The sequence below is a fragment of the Sus scrofa genome, chromosome 13 (assembly GCF_054392235.1).
Source record: "Sus scrofa isolate SSC_HxYL_T2T_F1_AM1 chromosome 13, Sscrofa_HxYL_maternal_Yorkshire_Landrace_v2.0, whole genome shotgun sequence".
Lineage (NCBI taxonomy): Eukaryota > Metazoa > Chordata > Mammalia > Artiodactyla > Suidae > Sus > Sus scrofa.
The window spans coordinates 16357790-16364652 of NC_139395.1; the positions used below are offsets into that span (position 1 = coordinate 16357790).

Consider the following 6863-nt stretch of genomic DNA (forward strand, 5'->3'; position numbering starts at 1 on the left):
GGGTTACTGTGGTGGAAGTAATAGATATGTGGTCAGAGACCTCCCCATCCCCAAGACACATAGACCCTGTACTTCCAAATAATGACCCTTTCCTGCCTGTGCACACCTGGTCTTTAACCTAACTCTTGGCTCAAACCAAGCTCCATTATAGATGTATACTTAATGTTACCATTTCTCAGCATATCAAGCCAACGCCATAAAAAGTTCTTACTTAGAGATCAAAAATAAAACAAATCTGTGGAAACAATTAGCACACAGTCAACAAATGGTAATTCTCCATCATCACTGATGAATTTATAACTGTAAGCAGTATGCTACATAACAATATATATGATTTGGGAGTCCCCTGGTGGACCGGCCGTTAAGGATTTGGCATTATCACTCCTGTGGCTGGGGACACTCCTGTGGCTTGGGTCACTCCTGTGGCTAGAGTTCTTCCCCTGGCCTGGGAACTTCTGCATGCTGTAGGCACAGTCAAAAAACACCAAACCGAACCAAACAAAATGAATATGATTGGTGAGTATCTTAGCTTGCGCTGCTATAACAAAATTGCACAGACTGGATGGCTTAAACAACAGAAGTTTATTTTCACAATTTGTAGGCTGGGAAGTCCAAGATCAAGGGGCCAGCAAATGTGGTTTCTTGGTTTGTCAACAGCCATCTTCTCGCTATGTCCTTATGTGGTCTTTTCTTGGTCGCTGTACACAAAGACAGAAAGACAGAAATTGAGTGTACACTGGTGTCTCTTCTTAAAGGGACACTAATGACCTAATGGAAACGTAATTACTTCCTTAGAGACCCCATCCTGAGGTTAGGCTTTCAACATATGAATTTTGGGGGGACACGAACATTCAGCCCATAACACGGGGTCAGGTTGCCTTAGGATGGAAATTGGCCCTTGAGGATCTTAGCATAGTGCTGGGCTCAGGAACTATGACCAAAACAATGCCTGCTTTTACCTAAGTTGTTTCATCTTTCCTAAATGTGAGGATCCACATCTCTGTAAAGTTTTGAATAACACTGTCTACTCAGAATTTATTTATAAATGTATGAAGGAGTTCCCTGATGATCTAGTGGTTAGGACTTGACATTTTCCCCACCGTGGCCCGAGTTCAATCCCTGGTCTGGAAACTCAGATCCCATATCAAGCTGTGTACACTGTGGCCAAAAAAAAGAAGAGTATAACTGCTTGAGTCTTTTGGATGAAAGAAGAGCTCTTGATTATTTCATGGCATACAAAATTTAATCAAAATGAATAAAGTCTCCATTACTATCTCCAGCATTAAAATATAATTCTTATTCTAATTCACAGTTGCTTTATTCAATTTTATTGAGATATTTCCTTGAACTATCGCAAACAATCTCTTTCCTTCTTTAGTATTAGTTTTCAGACACTTACATTTAACTCTATCTCCTCAGAGGCCTTTGTTTATAGTTATAAAATTTTTATTGCTACAGAATTCCTTTCGGCTCTTTTTGATTTCTCTGGCTCTGAGGTCCTGTCTGTATCTGACATCTTATGATTCTGAGATGCTCCATGATGAAAGCAATCTTTTAAACTCTGGGCTTGTCAAGCTCGAAAAGAATAGAAGGTTGAAGCAGCAAATGGAGCAACAGAGTGCTGTCATTGCTCCTGTTCTGTGGAATTGTAAAAGTAGCTCAACATGACAGCACATTTGAGTCCCCTTCCTTCATGGAGATGTAAATTCATAAACAAGCTGTTTTCCAAGAGCGTGTCAAGGTTTTCTCCCTCCCAAGAATTTTCCTCCAAGTGTTTTTGATGGCTTCCTACCATGCATATCTTATAAAAAAAAAAAAAAAAAAAAAAACCTGACTCTCAACCCCCTCAACAGCAGGTGCTCAACTCTTAACTTCCATCTGCGTTTTTCTTCTGCTTCTGTCCTTGTTAGGAGTGTTCTCCCCTTGTTTTCCGAAGATGCAAACTTGTAACAGGTGCTTCCACTTGGCACCTTAACATGGTGGAGCTGCAAAATCCCCTGCAGCCTGTGGCTGAGTTTCTTGCTATAGGTGGAGGCAGATGGAATGCTGAGACTACAATTTGAAATTCAAAATGTATCAGATGGGCTATAACAACTGAATGAAGAATTTCATTTTGCTAATTTTAAACATGTAAGAGCTAAACAACACATTATTTTTTTTTTACTAGACAACAGCTTTTCAGGATTGTCCTAATTTGGGTACTCTCTCCCTCTCTGTCCCCAAATGCACAGAGTTTACCTGGTCCCTGGAAGAGGAGGAGTCCTATGACAAAAGTCACATTCGGCCTTCTTTTCTGAAAGCACAACCAGCTCCATAAGATCACTGGGCAAAATTTAACACAGCCATTCCTTGGGACCACAATTCCTGATCAGAGCTGCAGGAGAACAATAAGATACCCCCTTCTGCCCAGGCAGAAAGTGATTAAGAGATTGTTTCTCAACTTCAAAGGCATAATCCTATACTCTTAATGTTACCGGAAACCACTTTATCCCTCTGCCAGCTACTCCCCCATTAGGCTCTCCCAATGGAGAGCTGCAAGTTTGAAGGAATAAAAAGGGACTTACTCTGTTCTGTTCCAGTTTTGCTTCCTGTTCTTCAGAAGCACACCAGCAATGCCCCTTCACGCTGGCAGCAGCGCTTTGGCAGCAGCATTTGTTTCTATCATTTCTGCAGTAGAGGTTGAATCCAGCTTGAAGTTTTCCAATACTCTCAGAATCAGCCTCATTTTTACCCTCTCAGGGATATCAACACAGCCACCATTTCCCTCTCCTCAGAGGTCCTAACCGCAGCCTCTTTCCCCACTTGGTATGTCAACTAAAAAAAAAAAAAAAAGCACAACCTGAATGTTGAGAGTTCTGTTTTACTCGGCAGACATTCTCAGGACTTCAAGCCCAGGAGATGACATCTCAAATAAAGCTGAGAGACTGATCTGAAGAGGAAGTGGGGAAGCCAGGATACACAGGAGTTTTTGCAACAAAACCAGGTCAGAACATCAAGAGACTACTATAATAAAAGAAAATCAGACATCTCAAGTTTAGGAATTTAGCGCTTTTCTGTTTATGAGAAGATGCACGAGTCTATGCTTATTGAAATTATTGCTTTGATATGCATGTTAGTTCTCCAGTATCCTGTGTTTTCTCATCCTGTTTCCTCAAGTGCACCATTAAGGGTGGCTGCAACAGCTGTCTGCTACATGGGCTTGACCTGACCGTGGGTAGCTCATTTGTCTCTACCCTGAGTTCCTTCAGGGCCCACCCTCTGGGCAGCTGTAATGTGGAATGATAGGCAATATTTTAGCTTTAGTACTGAGAATGTCTGGTGGACCCAGACTTCTTGCATTTTCATGCATGGGTTTGAAATTCAAGTCATTTTATTTGAATCTTGAGGGTAAGGACATCACAAGAAGGCTGGAGGACTTAGGGACATGTAAATTAGGTACTCATGACTTACAAAACTATATCTGTATGCCAGACACCTTTTCCAGGTTTAAACAAAGAGCCTGTTTGTACCTCAAACTCAGAGTCTCTAAAATTAAAATATTGTCTCCCTGCTTAAGTCAGGGAATATTGACACTGTCTACCAGTAAGAACAACTTTTTACCTTCACAGTCTTCAAATGCTGTCAATTCTATTTCCTAAATATTTCCTGCTTTCCATCTCTACTTCACCACCCTGGATCAGGTCCACTGAACTCACTGCCTTACTGTAAAACCCTCCTAATTGTCTCTATGGTTCTGACTTTTTTTTTTGTCTTTTTGTCTTTTTAGGGCTGCACCAGCAGCATATGGAGGTTCCCAGGCTAGGGGTCGAATCCCGAGTTGCAGCTACTGGCCTATGCCAGAGCCACAGCAATGTGGGATCTGAGCCATGTCTGCAACCTACACCACAGCTCATGGTAACGCCAGATCCTTAACCCACTGAGCGAAGCCAGGGATGGAACCTGTGTCCTCATGGATGCTAGTTGGTTTTGTTAACCACCTAGCCACAAACGGGGACTCCTAGAGTGTGTATGGCTTTTGAAAAATCTAAAAAGACAATGAAAACTTGTATTTCCAGGACATAATCCCAGATCTATCCAGAAACTCTGAAATACTCTCCTACCACTCCAAATCATTTAAGATTTTTTTCTATCACTAGTTATGAGCAACTTGATGACGTGCCTTGTGTTGTTGACTTCATATTTCTTGTGCTTATTGCTCATTGATCTTGGGTCTGTGGGTTTATAGTTTCCATAGGTTGGAAATTTGAGAGCTATCATTTCTTCAAACATTTTTTTCTTCTCCTATTTTCAGGAATCCCAACAGCAGGTATATTGGACCACTTGAGGTTGTCCCACAGCGTGATGGTTCAACATTTTTGCCTTCCTTTTTCTCCTGTGTTTCATTTTGTATACCTTTTCTTGTTATGTTTTAAATTCACTAATCTTTTCTTTTGTTATATCTAATCAGTCATTAACCCCAAACAGTGTATTTTTCATCTCAATCATTATGGTTTTCCTCTCTAGAAGTTCTATTTTTATTATATTTTTATATTATCCATATTTCTACTCAACATTTTGAACATGTGGAATAAAATTACAACAACTGTTTAAATTTCCTCATCTTCTAATTTTAAGGTCTATGCCAATTCTGAGTTAGTTGCACTTACTTGATTATTCTCCTCATTATGAATCATGTTTTCCTACTTCTTTGCCTGGTAAAGGTTGTTTGGATGCCAAACATTGTAAAATTCACCTTGTTGGATGCTGACTATTTTGTGTTCTCAATTCTCATTCTTTTGACTTCTCAGCATCTGTGACTTTTTCTAATGAGGCAGAGTTTGTATCCCATCTCAGAATTGAAAATGCCTAACTTGTTTTTTTCTAGCATCCTTGCAGTGAGGATAAAAGCCTATGGCCTAGCCCTTGTCCATGACCATGACCAATTCTTGTACTTCTTCTATATTCTAAAGAAGCAGGTGCAGGGAAGAGGCAGAGACCACACTGAGTTTATTCTAGGGACAGAAAGCAGTAAGTAGCAATGAGAGCAGCTACATTCAATCTTTAGAGGCAACATTCCTAGCGGCTATAACAATGGCCTAGTGGATGACCATCTGGTACCCAGCACTACAGCAATAGAGTTTTCACTAGACCTATTCTGTGGTGAGATTTTGGGTTCTTTTCCAGCTTTGTAGTCTGCCAGCCTGATTGTCCAATTTTTCTAGAGATGCTGCCTGCCCTCCAATATTATTTAACATTTTTTTAAATTATTGTGGAGACAAAGAATGTTGCCTCCCATCTCAGTAAATAAAGGATGCTGTGGCAAATAAGCCATCAGCCACTGCAGCTACCCCCAGTGGTGCACCTTGAGGGGCTTCAGGATGGAAAAGAACAGGATACTGGCTCTAGATAATACAAATATCAAAGGAATGATTTCCATGAGCTCACTCTTGCATCTTCCCATACATAGAAAAGCAGTAAACTTATTAACTCGTGATGTCTGGTTTTTCTTTAACCGTAATCTTTTGATGTTCCAACTACCTGATTTTTGTTGCAAAAGCTATGTATCCTGGCTCTTCCCTTACCTCTTTGGAGCAGTCTCTCAGAGCCATCTGAGAAGTGACCTCCTCAGGAAGTCTGTCAAATGAAACATTTTTTTTTCTTTCTTTTTACAGCTGCACCTGCAGCATGTGGAAGTTCCCAGGCTAGGGGTCAATATGGAGCTGCAGCTGCCAGCCTACACCACAGCCACAGCAACACCAGATCTGAGTCACATCTGCCACCTACACCACAGCTACAGAAATGCTAGATCCTTAACCCAATGAGCGAGGCCAGGGATTGAACCTACATCCTCATTGATACTATGTTGGGTTCTTAACCACCTGAGCCACAATGGGAACTCCATAAAACATATTTCTCAACTTTTAGATGGTACCTTTTTTTTCAGTCAATATTTGAAGTATACATGTGTGTGTAATCTCATGTAAGTGATTATTTTTCACAAACTGAACTTTCAGGAACTGAACACACTTATAACCAGTGCCTAAATCAAGAAAGAAAATATTATCAACATCCTGGAAATTTTCTTATTTCCCCTTCAGTCATTACCCTCTGCCATTCGAGGATAACCATAATTATGACTCCTAACATCACAGATTACCTGTGCCTGTTTTTTTTTAACTTGATACAGATTGAATCATGTCACATGTTCCTCTGTGTATGTCCAACATTATATTTATGAGTTTCATTCTTATTGCTTTGTGAAGTTGTAGTGTGTTTATTCTTGTTGGAAGAGTAAAGCATTCCAGTACATAACTGTACTATAATGCATTTTTCATTTGAGGGTCTCTAAGACCACACTAGGTTCAATGATTTGCTAGAAAGACTCACAGAACCCAGGAAATTAACCACTATGTCCCAGTTAAGGTTTATTGCAATGCAAGGATACAGACTGAAATCAAAGGGAAAAGCTGCATAGGGCTGAGTCCAGAGAAAACCAGGCACAAACTTCTGCTTGTCTGCTCCCAGTGGAGTTGCATGCATAGCACTTAATATTTCCAGTGAATATTTGTGACAATTGGTGCAAATTGTTGCCAATCAGTGAAGCTCATTCAAGCCTTGATGTCCAGATTGTTTTTCTTTTTTGGAGATCAGTCACTGTAAGCATGCAGTGCCCACATGACTGACCTCAGCAACTCAGTCTTCCCCTCCTCCCAACCCTCAAATATCAAACTGATACATCAGGACCAAAAGGCTCAACCATACAAAAAAAAAAAAAGGCATCCACATAAGTCACATTATTAGCTTAAACTAACTGGTATAACCCATGGCTTTAGACACATAAAGACACATTTTTCAGGCAGGATATTCCCAGAACTCAGAGATCT

At 40.4% G+C, this 6863-nt stretch overlaps 1 long non-coding RNA gene across 1 annotated transcript; it reads right to left on the reverse strand.

The window, feature by feature from the left end:
• Nucleotides 1-567: 567 nt before the first annotated feature.
• On the reverse strand, nt 568-2396 carry LOC146397185 (uncharacterized). The gene is made up of 2 exons (XR_014823724.1): nt 2239-2396; nt 568-698 (listed from the first exon to the last, which is right to left on the reverse strand). It is a non-coding gene; the product is annotated as an uncharacterized LOC146397185 (long non-coding RNA).
• Nucleotides 2397-6863: the final 4467 nt, after the last annotated feature.